Source organism: Wyeomyia smithii, chromosome 2 (assembly GCF_029784165.1).
Source record: "Wyeomyia smithii strain HCP4-BCI-WySm-NY-G18 chromosome 2, ASM2978416v1, whole genome shotgun sequence".
Taxonomy (NCBI): domain Eukaryota; kingdom Metazoa; phylum Arthropoda; class Insecta; order Diptera; family Culicidae; genus Wyeomyia; species Wyeomyia smithii.
The window spans coordinates 17,266,743-17,285,972 of record NC_073695.1 but is presented as its reverse complement, the minus strand read 5'-3'; the positions used below and the strand labels follow the sequence as shown (position 1 = coordinate 17,285,972).

Below are 19,230 nucleotides of genomic sequence, written 5' to 3'. Positions count from 1 at the left end.
CAAGTGTCGTTTTTTTCTCTACGTGCGTGAGCGTATTTTTATGAACTTACACTCTCGCACATATCACTTCAAATTGGCGTAGAACGTTTGAGATGATTTATATCCTATACGTTTAAGGAAAAGTTTTTTGAATTAAATTTGTTTAATTTTTCCCACATGTGAGGTATTCTGAAATTTCTAGCAGGCTTTAACTCGTCGTGATAAAGTTGTATTTCACTGGATTTGTGCCAGACTAATGCTCGGATGCCCACTCAAGTTTTCTAAAGAACAAAGTTTTCCATTGAAGAAATAGAAAACTGCTGCAAGCGCAAGTTTACCTCTTATCAATTTTTTCTATAAAAATAGATTTGGTGGTCGTCTACCGTGTCCCAGTTTGGGCTCTGGAAATAACTCACTTTTGAAGTGTTTTCCGATAGATAGAGTTATTGGTACATAATTGGTACGTATCGATTCACACCCATGTCCGTCAACAATTTGTTGTGGTTTCTCGGGAAGTCAGGCTCACACGAGAAAAAATCATAATTTCAGTGTTAGATGAAATCTTCTTTGTTTAAATGAGACATTTAATTATAAAATGCTTTCTTTTTTCTCATTCCAGCTTCAACACGAAAGGAATACCCAATAATCAAGGTAGGTGAAGCTAAACGTGCTGTCAATTTCTGCCACAGATGCATATTTTCATGAATATTAAATTATTGATATTTTATTACTAACCATCTGTTATGTTATTGCTGCTGAATGAATGCCAATTGTACTACACAACGTGAAGACAAAATTTCAAGGGGAAAACATCCAATTTCAATCGATGAGCAGTTCCCCAAAAAATGTTCCAGTTTTCTTATTTTTTGAATCGGCCCGTTTTTTATGTGGAATTGCTCCGATATCAGGCGTTTTGTTCCCAATTTTTTTGAGTAGAGCCGTTTTTCCTACTATAACTGTAAAAGGGCATTGGATTCGTGTATGCAATGCTTTATAGTAAATGGTAATACACTTTGTGAATTCATTTCCTAGTCTTTCTACTCGTCCATGAAGATGTTATAAAAAGTTATTCTATCTTAAAACTTGTTGATACGAGCGCGCTCGAGCATAAAAAGAGAAGAAGAGTTCAAAAGAAGTCTCGAAGTTATGTTGCGGCAACGGAAGCAACTCATCACATCTGAAATCGATAAAAAAACAAATTAGTTTTTTATTTTGTATTTCAGTAACATTGGAAGCTTCTGTTAGAAAAAATCGACAAACTTGTTATTTTAAAATCTTTGTGCCGTAAATGTAGCTTACTACTGCTCTTTTAATAATAAATAGGTTGGAGGAGGAAATAATTTAGAAATACCATTATATTTTAATGTCTGAATGAATATTAAAAATTTCTGTATTCATGGCTGGCGTTTTTTAATGCTGTTGTTCCAACCGTATTTCGTCTTTATTTATGTACGTTACCCGCCAGAAGTTTAGAATCTCTATCTCGTGCTTCAAATACCCTAGAGCTTGTGGTCTTCAGTAAAGAAGAAGTTCAGGAGGTCAAGGGCTTTTAGTTGGCGCTCGTTTTGATTCGAAATGGAGCGTGAATCCGACCACTTAAATAGTTGCCGACTTCAGCAAAATTGTTCAGGAGGTCGAGGGCTTCTGGTTGTCCAGACGCCATTTTAAAATTCGAGATGGTGACTTCAGGTTTTCAGGAAAACAACTCGTAATCGGAATGATACGCAGATACTAAAAAAACCCAGATGTCATTTTGAAATCCAAGTTGCCATTTTAATATCCAAGATGGCTATTCCGGTTTCTGCTTCAACAGCCGAAATGACTGAACACCACCCAATATCAGTATTTTCAGAACCGATATGATATCCAGAGCTCGTAAATCGACCCCCGATTCCTTTTTGAATCTTTTCAGGGTTACCTACCAGAGTTTTGATAAAATTTATATCAACACATTGATATAAGATAGTCTATCGTAATCATGGCGTCTACCATTCAAAGAATTATTTAAAAAAGGAGAAGTTCTCTTCGAACTTGTCATTTAGATTTAAATTGCGCGCCTTGATGGAATAACGCAAGGCAGCGAACTAGTAAGTGTACCTTTATAAATTTGTAAAACTTGTAATTGTTTTTTTTTCTGTTTTTTTTTCTATTCATTCAATAAAGTTTCTGAAGATGGCCGAAAGAAATAAAGTAGGTCGAAACGTAAAGAAATAAGGAAAAGTTTTTTTAGTATCACCGAAAAACATGAATTCAAACCCGCAAAATAAAACAAACGGTGATGCAAATAAGATTCAAAAATAACTACACAACCGAGTTCACTGCTTTTACTGTGTGTCTCTTAAGCATACATCAAATGAGGGAAGTATCTATGTAGGAGAGTAGATTGCGTTGTTTGCTTTGCATTTTGATACTGAAAAAAAACCAGCCGCCCGTCACGCATGTTTGTTCATCGAATGCTATCGAATTTATCTCAGCAGTGCGCACCGCGGTGTACTTCTGTTTATTCTTATAGCTGAGCTCAGCAGAGCTTTTTTTCGAGATCTTTTGTTTGTACCAAATCAGAAACAGGAACTTTTGTGTATTCATCTTGCCAATAGTTTGAGTTGAAGAAATGTGGTTGATCTTGAAGAATCTTTTCAATTTCAAGCTACTCTATGATTATATTCACGCTATGATTATATTACTCTATGATTACATATACGCTGTACATTCAACTTATTACATCCTAGAATTAAGTCAAGTTGTTCTGATACTACATTATGTTATACTGTCTGTGTGTACTGTGAAAATACAGCAAAAATACAGAGTAGAAGTTAGGTTTTTTTTGTGAATTTGTTTTTTTTTTCTAGTTTTTCCTAAATTTTAATTTATTTTTAGTTAAAATGTAGGGAAAATATCACATCTCTTTAACTGTGTGTACGACTTCTCGGATAGTCGGAGCTTATACTAGATGGAATCTCTAAGACTCCATCTAGGATAAGATATTCTTTAAGATTAGTTTTGTATCAATACACTTCCTTTAGATGGAAGTGGATGTTCCGAATGTCGCCTCGAACAATTTGCTATTATTTTGGTTACATATTGACCATTTAATAAACAACACGATGAAACAATCTGATGAAGCCTTCGAATGAATTTTTATCGTTGTTTATTGTTGAAAGTTTTACGGCGCAGCCGGGGCAGGCTTCCGCATGAGTGTACGTATATCTTTTTTGCATGTTTATTGCAATAAAAACCAAACGGAAATAATATTCCGCATTGTTCCGATAAAATCTCTCACTCGTTATTAATTCACTTCCGGCGATCAAAGCCATTCAACCCCATTAGTACCGTTTATGACATATACACGGCAACGTGGCACCGCTGCGAGGATGTTTTAGTGTGATTCAGCACTCACACCCTATCCTTTTCAGCGAAAGCCCTTCAAATTTAAACGAATCAATTAACAGCAAACGATGAAGTCAAAATGAGATCGTAAATCTTAGGTATGGGTGAATCCATCTGTCTGGCAGCATGTGAATCAAACTTCACCTAATTATGTCAAATATGCTGTGAATCACCCTACTACGTACGGTTTGTACAATATAACAGAGTATAAATGACGAACCCGTATCATAACCGCCGGACCACCAACCATCTGTGTAAAAAGCAGTAAAGCAGAGGCAAAAGGAGGTCGAAAAGTGCCACACAATTAAAACAATGTGACAAATTTAAGACACAATCAACGACGGGGGTATTCATTGGTCGGTCGGTTGTATACAACATGAACATAATATCCCGTCATACCATACCACCAAACCTCCGGGCAATCAGAATCGCTTTTTGTCACCTTGGAGCAGAAAATCGTCAAAACCCTGTGGAGTCCACCCCCGTCTCTGCGCCTTCGTAACCGGACCGACGGCTCGTAGCGTGCCCAAGAGAGAGAGAGAGACCTTAATTGAAAGCGATGTTTATTGAGCCATATGCTCACTTTACCCGCATTTGATAACCTTCTTTCTCGGTTGCTTGTACTTGTGTCAGTGTACATGTGCTCGATTTCGATATAAAGTTGTACGACGCCACATGGTTGTATACACACAATGGAACTGCACCAGGGGTGTTGTTCCGAGTAAAATCACATGAAAATAAAATCAATTTTCCGACTAGCCAGCCAGCTTCTCGGTCCGTTAAAATACCGCCTGAGAGGGTGGATATGAACCAGACAAGTGCTGCACTGTTCGGGTGTTCCACAAGAGATGTTCAGGGGTAGGTTCATTAGGATGATATCATGTGCTTTTCTGCACCTATGTTGCGCAAGTATTTATCATATATCCTATGATCGGTACTTAGCAACTGACTGCGCGTTATCCATTTTTTGAAATGAGTTTCACCGTCACATCTAAATTACTGAACGAACCCCGCGCTACGGTACGTGCTGTTTTTCCCTTTTTGGTCGCATGTTCCAGCAATTCCATTGATTGTCTCCAGCCGGGCTTTGTTCGTTTTGAACTGCTGCAACTGCAAGAATTAGCTCCCAATGTGTTTGGTCACAATTTTCTTCTTTATGCGAGCTGACACAGGGCACAAAGCCGGGCAGAAGTAGTTCTCGGCATGCTTTGGGAGACGACTTTTGAGCTCGTCTGAAACACGTTTCGGTCCGTTTGCTAACTTCATAAATTCCACTGATTTGCGACACCTCCCAAACATGACGGTACGATTGGCTACACTAATAGAAAAAGTGTTTGGCATTATCGACATCGCTTTTTCGTTATGTCGCAAATCCGCTTAACGGTTGTGTTGTGTGTCCTTTATTTGTTTTCCTGCGGCGAAGACATTTTGAGACTGGCACAAAGTAGCAATAAAATAAAACGCAAGCACTCCCGGGCTAAATCAAACAGAAATCGGAGGAAGTACCTACATCCCGGTGTAGGTTGTCGTTGTCGAGTTTGATTGAATGTTACCCAACATCAACGGTGTGTGTGGGTTGAGAGGGAAAAGTGCTGCAACAAATAACTTCTTCAATCCTGGCAGTATTCACTATTGAATTTTTTTTCTTTATGTAAATACTTCGTGCAAAATTTCTTTTCTTTTCTACTAGTTAATCACGGGTAGAAATAAAATCTCGAAAACGGGCAAAATGACTCATGATTTCATGATTTGGATGTATTTTCATGGTATAAATATACACCATGAGTAAAGACTCATGGAATCATGAGCCAATTGTTCGTAACCCACCCCGTGCGTTACTGTTTTGCTGACATCATGAGCAATTTGGATTGAAACCATGATTTATGGGTCATGAAATTTGACTCATGAAATCGGGCGAATCATTTGACTCATGAAACCGGGAATCGAGTGTTTGATTTATGAATTTTTGCTTTGGCTTATTCTAACCCATGAAATTATGAACTGAACTCGTGAAATCATGAGTCACGAGTCATGCAATTTAACATTTGACTCCAGGAATCGGGTGTTCGATTTATGAATTCTTGCTTTGGCTACTAGAACCTTGATTTTGGTTTATGAAATCATAAGTTGCGCGTCGGAACATATAGCATTTGACTCCGGGAATCGGGTGTTCGATTTATAAAACCTTGCTTTGATTTAAGAAACCATGAATTGATTGATTGATCATGATTGATTGGGCTAGTTTCATGAAATCATGATTTGTGCGATCCGATTCACGAAATCGCCCAATCCGCATAAGAGTCACAAATAAAATAAACAAAATAAGACTTTTTTCTTACAATTGTCCCCCGAATGTTTTAAAAATAATATGGAAATATTTTTTGTACGCGAGTAACCATTACTTTTTATAGAAAAACTTGTGTTAGTTTTCTTACAAAAGATACTAGCGCTATGATTATGAAACAATTTGAACTAAAATTTATTTATTTTTCTCTGAAGGGTCACAGGCGAAATTATTCCACTTGTGAAACGAAATTATTTTTTCCATTAAGTAGTCACGGTGATAATTTGAAGTACAAATGGTATGTTGTCTTAGAATAGTCACTAAGTCATTAAAAGGTACATTTAAATTTTTCTGATAACTTCATAGGAATAGTTTCCCCTGTTAGTCACTGTGACTTCTGTGAGAGAATATTTGTCAAAAGTTTTGTTCAATAGAATTTGTGACCTTTTGAAAAAAACTTATATGTTATTAACATTGTCGCAGTGATTTTAGTAATCATCTCTTCTAGTTCAAATAAATATCAGAAAAAGTGAACGTCGGGCTTCAATCAACAAATGTTACTTTTTAGTCACCGTGACTTTTGTAAAGAATATGTCAAATGTTATTATGAATATGCGATCTTTTCAAAAATTTCGCGGAATTTCAGTAACTATCCTTTTTAATCAAGTAGCTTCGAAAAGATTAGTTGAAATTAATAAGGTCACATATATCTTGAAACTAACGTTCGATTAGTCTCAAAAGAGTCCCCGTATTAATTGATGTTTATTGAAGAATGAAGAAATGATCCATAACCGTTATTAAGAGGAATGCATCTTTTTACGAAAGTCACCAATAACTGGTGACGAGCACCTAAAGTTTGTTGGCACACTAAAATGGAGGCAATGCTTGACGGAAGTAGTACATATATTATAAAATTAAACCATAATATGATTTAGAAGTTTTCCTTGATAAGTTTCATATATTTTGTAACAAAATTACAACGAGAGTTATCCATTAACAGACAGACGCTTAAAAAAACAATAAATTTAATTTTTAGTGTTTCTATAATATTTATAATTTTACGAATACTATCTAAAACATAATTTTTGGGAAGGCGCGCGAAAATTTTAGGGGTAGGCGACATACTTTCTCCATGAAAATGGGATTGCATTTGAAAATAGCTTTTGGCATTCATCGCAAATTCAACTTGTTCTATATTATTGCTAATATGTACACGTTCAATCATTTCTAAATTTTATCGGCGAAATAAAAAAAAATTAAATAGCAATGTTCGGGAGTTGGTCACGAACATTATATTTTATTTAAGAACTTTGTCACGAAAAATATTCATGCATGTGTTGATAAAAATACGACTCGCGATGACAATTTAAATCAAAATTAGAAACGTTTCTGGTTTCTCCTATGAATATCACACAGTTGAAAACATGTGAATGCAGAAAATTGTATAAGACTCTAAGCCCCGCCATTTCGACACTTTTTCAGCATTCCTGACCATTTACAGAACATATTCCTAATACGAATATTAATCTTCTCTTAAAGGGCACCAACACGTCATTTGTGCGGACTGGGTGTACATTTAATTTATGAAACTTCACTTTGGTTCATTAAATCTTAATGTCATGATTTATCGATCACGAAACTGAAAATATAATTCATGTTATCTAGCGTTCCACGAATGAAATTAGACATTATATTTGAATTCGTGTTTTGGTTTATGAAGTCAGTAATTTATTTCATGAAACTACAATAAAATTCATTAAACATTAAACATCACTCTGATAAGTTGGAATTTGATTCATGATTATGAATTATTGAAATTATAATTTTTCAACTTAAAACTAAAAATCGTAAAAGATCAGATTTTGTTCACGGTCTTAGATGCCAAACCGTTACGGGTTTGAGGATTTGCGTTTGTAGTAACAAGTTCGACAGTCAGTATTATTTATGATTTGCACGGCAAAACAAAGTAAAACATAAATTAAAAAGTTTTATTTGGCAGCTTTTCTGCAGCAGTATTATACAAAAACCTGCCAAAGACGTTCGTTACCCTAATCAATTTATAATAACATTTAAACCCTTTTTGATCGTTTTTCCTAACGGATTTTTATTTTTCTGAAAAAAGTACTGTAATTCTTTATCGATGACATTAGAGAACACAAAATGTTTCTCATCTATTTTTTTTAAATGTCATTTGCATAGCATTGCATTTGCACTTTGCAGAGATGTTCTTATGGGCTGAAGATGTCATTTTGTGCTATTATTATTTTTTGTTTTTGGTCACGAATGATTTGGCGGCATCCATAAATTACGTAATACTTATAGGAGGGAGAGGGGATATATTTTTTGGCATTTCGATTTGTTATATAGGGGAGGAGGTAAGATCAGCGTTACGTAACAAAAAAGCCATGTGGAGACTTTCCAAATATGAGCATTTTTATTTGGCATATTCTTCTACAGCGTTACGTAATTTTTATGGGGGGTAGGTTTTGGCGTTACTTTTCGTTACATATGGGAGGGTGGGGGTCCAAAAATTGGGTTTTTAGCGTTACGTAATTTATGGATGTTGCTAAGGCAATCGACGAGACAGGTGCGGTCAGCTGATTTCGGTTAGTTTTCAACTTTTGACAGCCTCAGGTATGTTCGAACGGTCGCAACTTGGATGCAACCCGGATCGAAAAGCACGAAAAACAAACGATCGGTTGCTCCAGTATGGTTAGTGACAATCCTTTACTCAATAATAAAATATCACTTTAGATTTTTTTTCCGGCATTAAAAGATTTTGTGTTTGGATGTGTTTTGGTTTTGCAACTTGAAAAAACAATTACAAACGTACAAGCAGTGAAACGTCACCCGTGGATTGCCTTATGGATGGTTAAAAAATATTTTTAGAGACAGAACCGTTTGTTTAATCGGTGTGACTTCTTCAGAAAAGTTGCAGATAACAGTTTTATCTTACCGATAGAAGTATACACAAAAAAAATTATTTTGCAACACAAAACAAGGAAAACAACTTGTTTCAAAGTTTTTTTTTAACTATAAATGGTTAATGGTTGTATGCTCCAGTGTTGCTAAACTCGCTCTAAACAAGCATGCGATACTCCAAGTAGTGTTCTCACCGCTACCGAAATCACACACACAATGGAGTACCTCCACCATTCGAAGAGACAGCTCTCGTTCTTTCACACTTCCTTCATTTCACACCACCGAGTGTTGACGCTTGTGAGTTTTCTTCGCTCCCGAAACCATGTACACACATTCGCGTGCACTCCCCTACTCGCGAGCACGATCAGCCAAAAATAATTGTTTCAAGACGCATCGGAATGGCGTGGCGTGATGCAGCGGATCGATTATAGTTAGGTAAACTGTGTAAATTTAGTAAAAGCTGTTCCTATCAGATGCTTAAATGTTTATAAGTTGTCGTCAAAATGTCGCCTCAAACTCTCTCAGAAAGCAATATGTTGAACATCATGGACATCCTGAATAGTAGAACTAATGTTTGACGTTGATGGTTGCTCTAAACTGGGCTCCTTCGCATTATTGTGGAAAACATCAACAGGGTATACTTATAAAAAAGTTGGTCACTCAGTTATTTGTTCCTTGGTGCACATTTAAATTTCGAACTCGTACTGAGACATGAAGATCATATCGAATTTACAATCGTCTATATCAAGGCACACCAACATTTTGATTAAGGTGTAATGTATGAACGACAAAATTTCAACTCTTCAATTGACTATTTAGTTCATCCTTAAAAGGACAATTAGTTTTTTGATTCAATTTAGGATATGATGCTGATCCCGTCACTGTGCTATTCCTGACATTAAAAGCTGTTTTCGGACTAAAAAAATTGCCGACAGACAGATTTTGATTGCCAACACCCCCGTTTGTGTGTTGCCAAATACGTTTTTCACTGGAGGAATTGTCGCTACCGCACATAAGCAGCTTTTTTCTAGAAAAGGTAATACCGTTACACTTACCGCTGACGCTGCTACTGCTACCGCTACTGGTACTCGCTATCGCTGCTGCCCGCTGCTACATAGTTAGCACCCATCCTTCACCAGTAAACTGATTGCTTTTTCAAGACTTTTCAAAAAATTTTGTTTTATTTCTTGTTATTCTAACACTTTTCAATAACAATTTTCAATAGTAGGGTAGCGAAAGGCTTCGGTAGGTTTTCTGCAGCAATCTTAACCACTGCCACTAGTTCAAATAATCAAATTACAATTGTCTGTATTTATGGGCTCATGCGTGGATAATTTTCAATTGATTGCTACAAAAACGACGGGAATGCGTTGGAAACTAAGCGGCTTATAAGCATTGAAAACACAAATTTTGTCCCCTTTTCCGTTTTTATATTTTCATTTTCACCCCAATGTAGCCGATCTTCCTGAGAAATGTAGTTATACGTAAAAAAACAAGTCTTTATTATGCTCAAATTCAGTGATGTGTCAAGATAGTTTACAGTTCCAAATTTCCGCTAGTGAAATTTGTCAGAAAACCTGGTTGGAGAACACATAGGTATTTCACCAATCTGCAGTTTACAGTTCATGCGAAGCAAATACAACCACCACCTAACTGATTGGGGAACGGGGGTGATAGATGCAACCGAAAGATCATTCAAATCGATCGAGTTACTACCGTGGCTTGCAGAATTACGTACACACACAGCTGTTTAAATTGAACAGCACTCGTTGGCACAGCCGGCAAAATAGGCACGAATTCTTCTACCGCCTAATTTATCTTTACAGGCGGGACAAATAAGCATTGTCTTCCCTTGTGCGAACAAATCCTTGTGGGCACGACCGTGAATTTCACAACATTGCTAGCCGATGTGACAAAAGGCATCGCAGAAACCGCGGGGCACTGGTTTCAAATCAATAATAGGCAGATGACACACGCCGCACAGCTTCTTATCCATCAATTCTAGCAGCAATCGTATGTTCTCTGCCACAGTTGTTTCAGTTTCAACCGCATTTGATAATACTGGTTGAGTAAATTTATGCAACCGGACACTCGTCTTATGTTTTATCAACACGTTCACTCGCGAAAACCTTGTTTTGCACATGAAATACGCTAGTCCACCTACGGTGTTAATCACGGTTTCTAAACTTGCAATCACTGAATATACCGGCGCAAAGTTTGACAGATATGTGTTACGTTTTTAGCAGTCATGAGTCGTATTTATAAAAACGCTCTGAGTAGCTCATGATATTCAGAGTCCAACCCATGTCATAACTCATGATTCTATGAGTCCATGCGACAGCGATGTGTTACGCTTATAATAGCCATGAGTCACATTCTTGAAAACGCTTTTCATAGCTCATGATATTCGGGGTTGACACCATGATATCATGAGTCATAGGTCATGATTCTGTCGGAAAACAACATTCATGATTTCATGACCTGAAAGGTCATGAAAACGGGAAAATATTTTTACCCGTGTGTCAATGTGCCATTCTCTATAATGGAAGCTGGTTGGAAATCAATAACATTATAATTTGTAAATTAATGTATCTGATGGAACCAAGAAAGTATTCACAAAAGAGTATTCAGAGAGGTGTACAATAACTAACATCTTCGTTGAGTGCCTCCCTCACAAACTCATATTGTTGTGACGGAACTTGTACAGAAATAAAGAAATAGTAAATGTTATCAACTTTCTCAAGTCTCAGTCAGGGACAAATCAAGTTTACCTGTTCGTGTTTCCTCGTAACAAACCGGTCGATCAATTCATTTGGTCTATTTTATAAATGTCTGTAGTTTAATTTTGTTACAAGATAATTTAAAAGTTCAGAATGGTTTTGTCTGATAAATATTAAAAAATTTCTCATTAACAAACCGCTTTATCAAGAACGTCGTAGGTGAAGCTTAAAAAATTGTGAATAATTTATCAATCAAAGTGCAAATTGGCCAAAAAAAGTGTTGTTCACTCGTGAATGATCCTGGCGGTGTTGAAGAAAATGGCGAGATATTTGTGTTGTGAAAATATATGCGTGCTTTACTTGAGCGGTGCGAGGGAAAAAATGAGAGAGTGTTGTGTTAGCCCTTTTTGAACAGTGTTTTACTAATTGGAATGAAATTAGAGAGTTAAATAATTGTGCAATAATGAGAAAGTAAATTAGCACTGCTTTCAAAAATTTGCTCGGCGGCGGCATGTGTGCGCAGTAGGATTATTTTCAGGATTCATGAACCTGAAACTAAAATTCAATTTATGATTTCGTAGCTTTCGAACGAATAGTGTACTGTTTTGAATGGTTATGTTCAATTCGTGTGAGTCGGGCTAACATGAGTCCACACTGACCACACATTGTCATTAGTTTAACATTTGTTCAAAAAGCTTTGCTCAGTTCGGTCAAAAAAATATTTGTACATATACACTTTTTCGAATACATAAGTTGGAAACATACAACACGCCGTCCATGATAACCGCATTTCAGTTGTGATCAGTTTGGCATTTTGCAAATAAACTTAGAATTTTTTTATGATTTTACTAGCTTTTGGACGAATGTTGCAAAACCTGAACAGTATTTTTTTAAATCAATTTTGAAAATCTCGTTGGTCGGCATAACAATAGACCATGCGACTGAGTGTTGATAGCGATTGTTTTGGCATTTTGTAAATGAACTTCGAACTCTGTTTTGTTTGATATGCATATTGGCATTTTTCTAAGTTTTTTTGCTTTGAAGGCATGCAACTTTGCCAGTTTTTCTACTCAGTAGGTATTATAGTTTATATAAAATTCTCCGCGAATTACAAAGTCCGCGTTTTTTGGGTAAATATCCTTTGCCGGTAACCCTGGTCGGTTTTCTTCCCCGAACCGCATTATTACTCAAGACAAGAATGGTGCATAAGTAACCGCGTTGTACATTAGGCTTTGCGCGCGGTATTTTGACTGCGCTCAGTGTGACTATCCTCATACATCGGTTTCGAAGTTCAAAGACCACGTATCATCGACCTTACATCGTATAATGCTCGGGTGTGCCTCGTATTGGCTCTTTGGTCAGAGACTTTTCCCCCTTACTCGCTTTATCGGTTATTTGAGCGCTCATCCATAATGTCACGAAACAACGCGGCGTGATATTTTCCACTGGTACCAGTAGTTTGCTTAGTTTGCGTTTGGCGTGCGGTTGTTGCGTTTACGAAAACCATTCGTTTCAAAGTAAATTAAAAAAGTTCACGAGATGAAACTTAGTGAGATACAGACTGTTAACGATTGGTAGGTTGCCGAAGATAACTAGAAATTTCAATTCTCCTGTATGCCGATGCAGCGATCGTGGCGTGGATCTATGGTACCAGGAGACGATATAATCCTGGTGGCCGGTTGCCCAGAGACCGAGAAGTAACCATATCGTGCGCGAACTTGTGTAGAAAAGATCGCACCATCAACCTCGATGGATCCAGATCAATCCTTTTCACTAACACTAATTCCTTCCTTTGATACTTGTGGATGATGCAGAGGATTCCTCGGTCTCTAGTAGCAACAAGTATCAAACTAACACTCCCGATATCCCTTCCTCTATTGATCTGCATTGGGCGTGGCCAGCTACGTTATTGACCAGTGAAAAGAAAGATCACCAGGAATTGTACACTGAAAATGGCTTGCTACTCATAGGCACCATTTTGACGGTTCTTTGTACAATTTCAGCTGATTCTGGTCAATCGCGGGCAACACACGGGTGATCAAATATGCTATGCTATGCTATGCTACAAGATAATTTAACAGTTCAATACACCAAGCCCAAGGTCTTCATTTGATTGATGTCTTCGACAACTTTTTCCTTTGCCTTGAGTCTCCTCTTCATGATTCATTTGGGGAGGTCAAGGGTCTTTCGGAACAAACTGGACCCATTTCTCTGAAAACCACTACTGAACTACTGGGCCGTAAATGACAACTCTTCAAATCTAGCTGAAACATCACGGGATGGTTGTGGGATTAAATGAACGGCAAAATTCGTTTTTTGAGACATTTTCTGTTTGGTACAGTTCCGACGTCATTGTCTTATTTGTAACGAGAACTTTCGTTTTTCTGCCACAAGTCGCAAAGACCTTGCCAGATCATAAATGTTCGTGCAAATTTGTCGGCAAAAATAAATTTAAATATGGCTGGAACATTCCCCCGAGCCGTTGCTAAGTAAAAATTTTGACCTGGGATTTGTTCAAAGTAAGCCCTCACATAGGTTTCATCGTCCATCAGAAGACATCCGTCCAGCTTGATCAGCCTGGTAGTATAGCTTTCGAGCACGGATTTTGACCACTCCATTCTGTTTTATGGTCGGTTTGGCTGTTTGATAGCTCGATACGGCTTGTTTCCTTCCCGGAGTCGAATTTTCCTCACGGGATTACGGGTAGCACCGAGTATTCTGGCCAAATCATGATTCTACCGACTGAGATTTCTCTTGATGGTCTCCAAAATCTTATTACGCAGTTTCCGGTCGAAAGTCCTATTCCGATGATTGATACAAACCACAAAGGATTTTCCAAAAACCTGTGTACAATTTTTTCCATGTTGATTGTTTACAAAATACAAACGTTCTGCGGAATGTAAAAATACATAGGTGAAACTTAATAAAGTTCCCGATTCGTGGGTGCCAAGAATTTCCAAATCCATTCACCAGGAGCGCCATATTGTATGAGCAAAATTTCAAATGAAGTAAGCTTTACCCATGCTCTCTCCATTTCTTCAATTGTCTTCAGGAACTACGCTAGTCACTTTTCACACGAAGGCTATGTGCCGCGTAAAAAAAACCGCGTAAATTCTGGAATCCACGTGAAAAAACAGCGTAAATTCCGGAATGCGTGTAGAAAAAAACGCGTAAATTCCGAAATCTGCGTAAAAAACGCGTAAATTCTGGAATCCGCATAAAAAACCGCGTAAATTCTGGAATCCGCGTAAAAAACGCGTAAATTCCGGAATCCGCGTAAAAAAAGACGCGTAAAAGCGACCTTAGTGTATTTCAGGATGTTTCAGAAGATGCTTTTTTATAATAGCCTAGTATTTCTCGATTTGGCGCAGCCCCGTTCTTTTTGGGGGGCTCAGAACTCCAGCACGTGCGTCGTGTAGTGGCATTATGCCAAATCCGGCGGGAAAATCTAAGATGTATCCCGTTCTACGCAGAAACAAATCGCTTGCCAAATCAAGTACTTCTTGGTGACATGGACATCTTCTGTGTTAAGAGGTTTCCTGGAACATCGAACTAATCCTTAGAAGTGAAATACAGGTTTTGTGGAATCTGTTTGAAGTCAGCCTTCCCTTAACATAAGTCTCGTCGTTCATTACGTCTTTAACTGCAAAACTTCCGAGTTACATTCGTTACGGTTTTAGGGCCTTTTGAAACGTACATGATCCTTAAACGTACATAGTCCAGCTCGAGCTTTGGCATCTTGGACGAATGTCTTGCTCAGATGTAGTTTTTGCCACATCTCGAACGAATGGTTCGGTTTCCAATTGAAGGCCTTTGCGAGTCACTATATGAATAACTTTTTTCGGATCTTGACTTTGGATCGACAGTTAGATGTTCTTCGAACCATTTTATGATACCAGAAACTTGTCAATTTTCGATTGACTTTACTTTTGTTTGATTGCGTGAAAATGTCGGAGCCAAAGCCTAATAAGTGCCATTTGCGCGAGGTTTTGCTTTTCGTTACATTGAAATTATCCATTTTCAATTCATTTGCTTGTTTGTCCTCAAAAGGACATTTGTTGTTTGATTTAAAATTGGAATTGGAGATTGGCGCTACGCCGACAGCGGGAAGTATGGTGAATTTGTGTTTGACGAAGGCACCAAAATATTTTAAAATCTTGTAAACATTTGATTCAAATAATACTACCAAATCTCAAAGTGGAGGGGTATTTTCATACTGAATACTAGATACGGCCAGCAGATTATGATTTCCAGCATCCCGAAAACGGTTGTGCGTTGCCAGAATACGGCATAGCTTGTCACTGGAGGAAGTGCCGATTAATACACACCTAGCGCTGACGCTGCTACCACCTCTATCGCTTCGCTACTCGTACCCGCTGCAACTGCTGCGGGTACCCGGTAGTATTAGGTCTTAAATGAAGTATTTAATTTTTCCTTAAAAGGGCAATTTGTTGTTCGATGGAATACCGGTTATAATGTTGATCGCATCTCTGTGATATCCCTGACAGTGGGAATAAGGCTTCTTCTGATAACACGTACACGTTGAATTTTATATTTTTCCTTGATCTTCAGCACGATTTGCAGGTGGAGATAACACTATTGTTGATTCTTTTTCGAAAGAATTTAGTAGAAGTGATTGAAAACCGAAGTTTTTTTTCGCGGATTTTGAACTTTACGCGTTTTTTCATGCGGATTTCGGAATTTTCGCGAATTTAGAAATTTGCGCGGTTTTATTCAAGCAGATTTAGGAATTCTTACGATTTTTACGCGGATTTCGGAATTTACGCGGGATTTTACGTGAACTTTTTGGCCTCAATACAAGAAAAAACCCGATAAAGTGATTTTTTCGCACGACTACGCTCGGCCACATGTTTCTAACACCGTAAAACGCACCTAGAAACGCTGGAATGAGACGTCTTACCCCACCAGCTGCATTATACTGACATAATTTTATTCGATTACCTTTCTTTTTCGCTCGAAGAGTTCAAAATTGGGTGGATTCATGAATAGCGTTCAAATCCGAGAAGTTTTTTTTGATACGGCATTTATATGCCGTCTATGCGATGTGGAATGTGTTGTATAATTTGTTTCTCTCACAAGCTATTTAAAGTGTGTATGCCACATTTTTCATTTTTAATCCGTGCATTATGATCAACAACAATAATCAACAACATTTGCAGAAGGTAGTTATTCGATATCTCCTCAATGTTTTTCTTCGTCTGTCAAAACTATTCATGCCATTCAACTCGATTCTGTGATACCTAAACGTAAGCTGTGTTGAAATCACACGCACCATTAGGGATTACTTGGTGTCCCTTAAAAGCTTTATATTTTATAGAGGCCAACTTTTATGATGATGTTTTGTTTTTGTTTTTATACTTTTTAATTATTATCAGGAATGTCACTTCAAGTTGTCGTGTTATGGATTCATTTCCGTCGTGATAAAATATCTAATCTTTTCACCGTTGCGGAGAAATATTTTAACAAAAAAAAAAAACATATGAAAGTACTGCAGATGTTTTCTTTATATTGCTTATAGTTACGCCATCAGTGACGATTTACGAGCAATTTAGCACTCTGCAATATACAACGCAAAATAATCAACCTGGAAATGAAACCATTTTGTGTTGGTGGTGTCCCTTTACTTTTTAAATTTGATTGAAATAGGTAAACTTTACAACCATGCACCTTTTGTCGTAATTAAAGGTAGCATTTCCGACATAACTGGCGTTTGATTCGGTTAGAGCTGGAAAACAGCACTGCTAATAGGGGGCGTCACTCGTCAGCTTTTGCTCGTCTCCGCTTGCACTTCGCTAGGCGCTGTTGTTGTGTTTCTTCCTGTGACGAAGATCATAAAGATGAATTGTTATGCCTAATAATAACAATGAGTTTATCGCATTTTAGTAAAGTGAAATGAGGGTGATTTCGTTGCTTATGTTCTTTACACCATTATATTGGGTGTAACATGGATCTGCATAGCGGAGAGCCTCATCGGGCCGGTAAGCGGTGAAGTCATAGTAGAGTGGTTCGCATCGTGCAAACTCAGACAGTGGTAGGAGCTCTTTTCTACTAGGTTGGATGGGATGTTTAGACAAAGATGTGCCACCCTAAATTACGAAACGATTCCCCCATATATATTGCGGCAAAGGTACATGTAACGATCCATGCCGTTCAGGCAGTGCCCCGATTACCATGCTTGCCTGCCACCATTTTCCTATCGACCCATCCGTCGATCGGAAGGGCAGGAATATTGCTTTAAGGTGGTTCATATGTAGACCATCACTTGTATTGAATTGAAACATACTATCATTTGATAGTTTTTTCCCACATGATAAAAATCAGCAACCCAATTTGATGGAATTGAATTTATTTCTTTCCCTCCCGTGAACCATTCTATACAGATTTTATACAGACGAGGGTGGCCAGGCAGGCGTTTGGCATGGTTCGTCATGCGGTTGGATTCATTTCCCCGTTTCTTCACAGATTTCCTCTTTTTTTCTCGTTTTCTGAGTAGAAAGTTATACTTCATCACTGACGGCTGAAATACAATGGTTTCGGATTTAGCTCTGCGCCGATGCTGTATAACCGTTTGAGGTCGTATACAACACTGGTGAGGGTTGCTCATGCTAGTACCGGGTACACAATCATCTTCAGCAAATTTCGGAAAAATCGAACATCACCAGCGAGAGAGGGGTTGTGTGTGACGACTACTCACGTCTTTCCCTTTAATTTGTTCGTCAGTTTCAAAGTAGTCCCTCTTCATTCACTCACTGACAAACAACGCAACCGGCTGCCATCCGATGTTTTTATGTTCGTGCTAATATGTTATTTAATCCATAATTTGATTTGGATGGTCGGTGTTTGATATACCCGAAGCACAAGCACTTCAGCGTCGGCTTCGGCTACGTCATACCGAGTATCGCATCGTCGTCGTAGGCCGTCATCACGGGCACCAGACTATACCTAGCTTTTATCTCTCTACCACTACCAGCACCACCTTCCTGTTTCAACAGTTCTCTTCCGCAACGGCGAAGGTAAAATGGTGGCTACGTTTGATGGGTTTTCGAAAATTAATCAATCTTCCGACTGTGGCTGTTGAGGTGTCGGAAAAAAATTAATTGTTCTTCCGATTTCTTCTCCTTTATTTCTCGATTTAGAATCAATGGCTGGACTTGTCAATTTGGGCTTGTAAAAATGATGCTCCCGTTAAAGATGAATGCACTTACTTCGTAATAGGACCGAAAGGAACGCAACGTTTCATGGTGGAATTATTTTCGTCTTTTGTGCTTATGTAATCCGATTATATCACACTTATTTATGATGTGTATCGTTTGTTCAGTTACCGTCGGAAGCTTATTAATTCTTTTTATTATTTTAAGCTTGTGTAAATCAAGGTGCTTTACTTTCGCTATCGATTGGAGAGATGTTAAAATTTTAAATGATGTTAGGATGTTTAGGAAGTTTGCACATCTGCTGAAAGATTTTTTATGTTAAACGTGGGACGATAGGTCATGCGATTGCGAAATTACATGTTGGTGGCTTTGGTTGGTTTCGTGGAGAGTGATGGTGAAATAACAAATGTACATTAATTTATTGAATTACTGCAAATTATTCACATAACTCAAAGTTGATTGAACCAAAGCAAACTGAACGTCTCCTACACTAGTTTTTCACATATATTATGAAATTTTTCCTCAATTGTTTTTTAATAACACTAATAATTAAGCCTTGTACATACTTCAAGCCCAATTGAGTCGGTAAATAGGAATTGTGGCCGTTCCTAGAAATAGCCGTTTGTTTCCAACTCTACTTTCTTCATTCGAGTGGAATCGCTAGCTAAAAAGCTGCATTTTCAACCAGGGGAAAAAAAGAAATAGCTGCTTGGTGCTGAATCTGGCGCATCCTTCGTATCACGAGCAGAATGAGCCGAAGCGTTGT

The 19,230-nt window shown here is 37.9% G+C and overlaps 1 protein-coding gene across 9 annotated transcripts in view; it reads left to right on the top strand.

Annotated features, from left to right (window-relative positions):
- LOC129720677 (arginine-glutamic acid dipeptide repeats protein) overlaps positions 1-19,230 on the top strand; it is a 99,134-nt gene that overhangs the window by 49,367 nt on the left and 30,537 nt on the right. For all 9 annotated transcript variants that reach the window (XM_055672229.1, XM_055672222.1, XM_055672227.1 and 6 more), the window contains exon 3: positions 599-630. The gene's annotated coding sequence lies outside the window, so the exon portion shown is untranslated. The remainder of the gene's footprint in view (positions 1-598; positions 631-19,230) is intronic.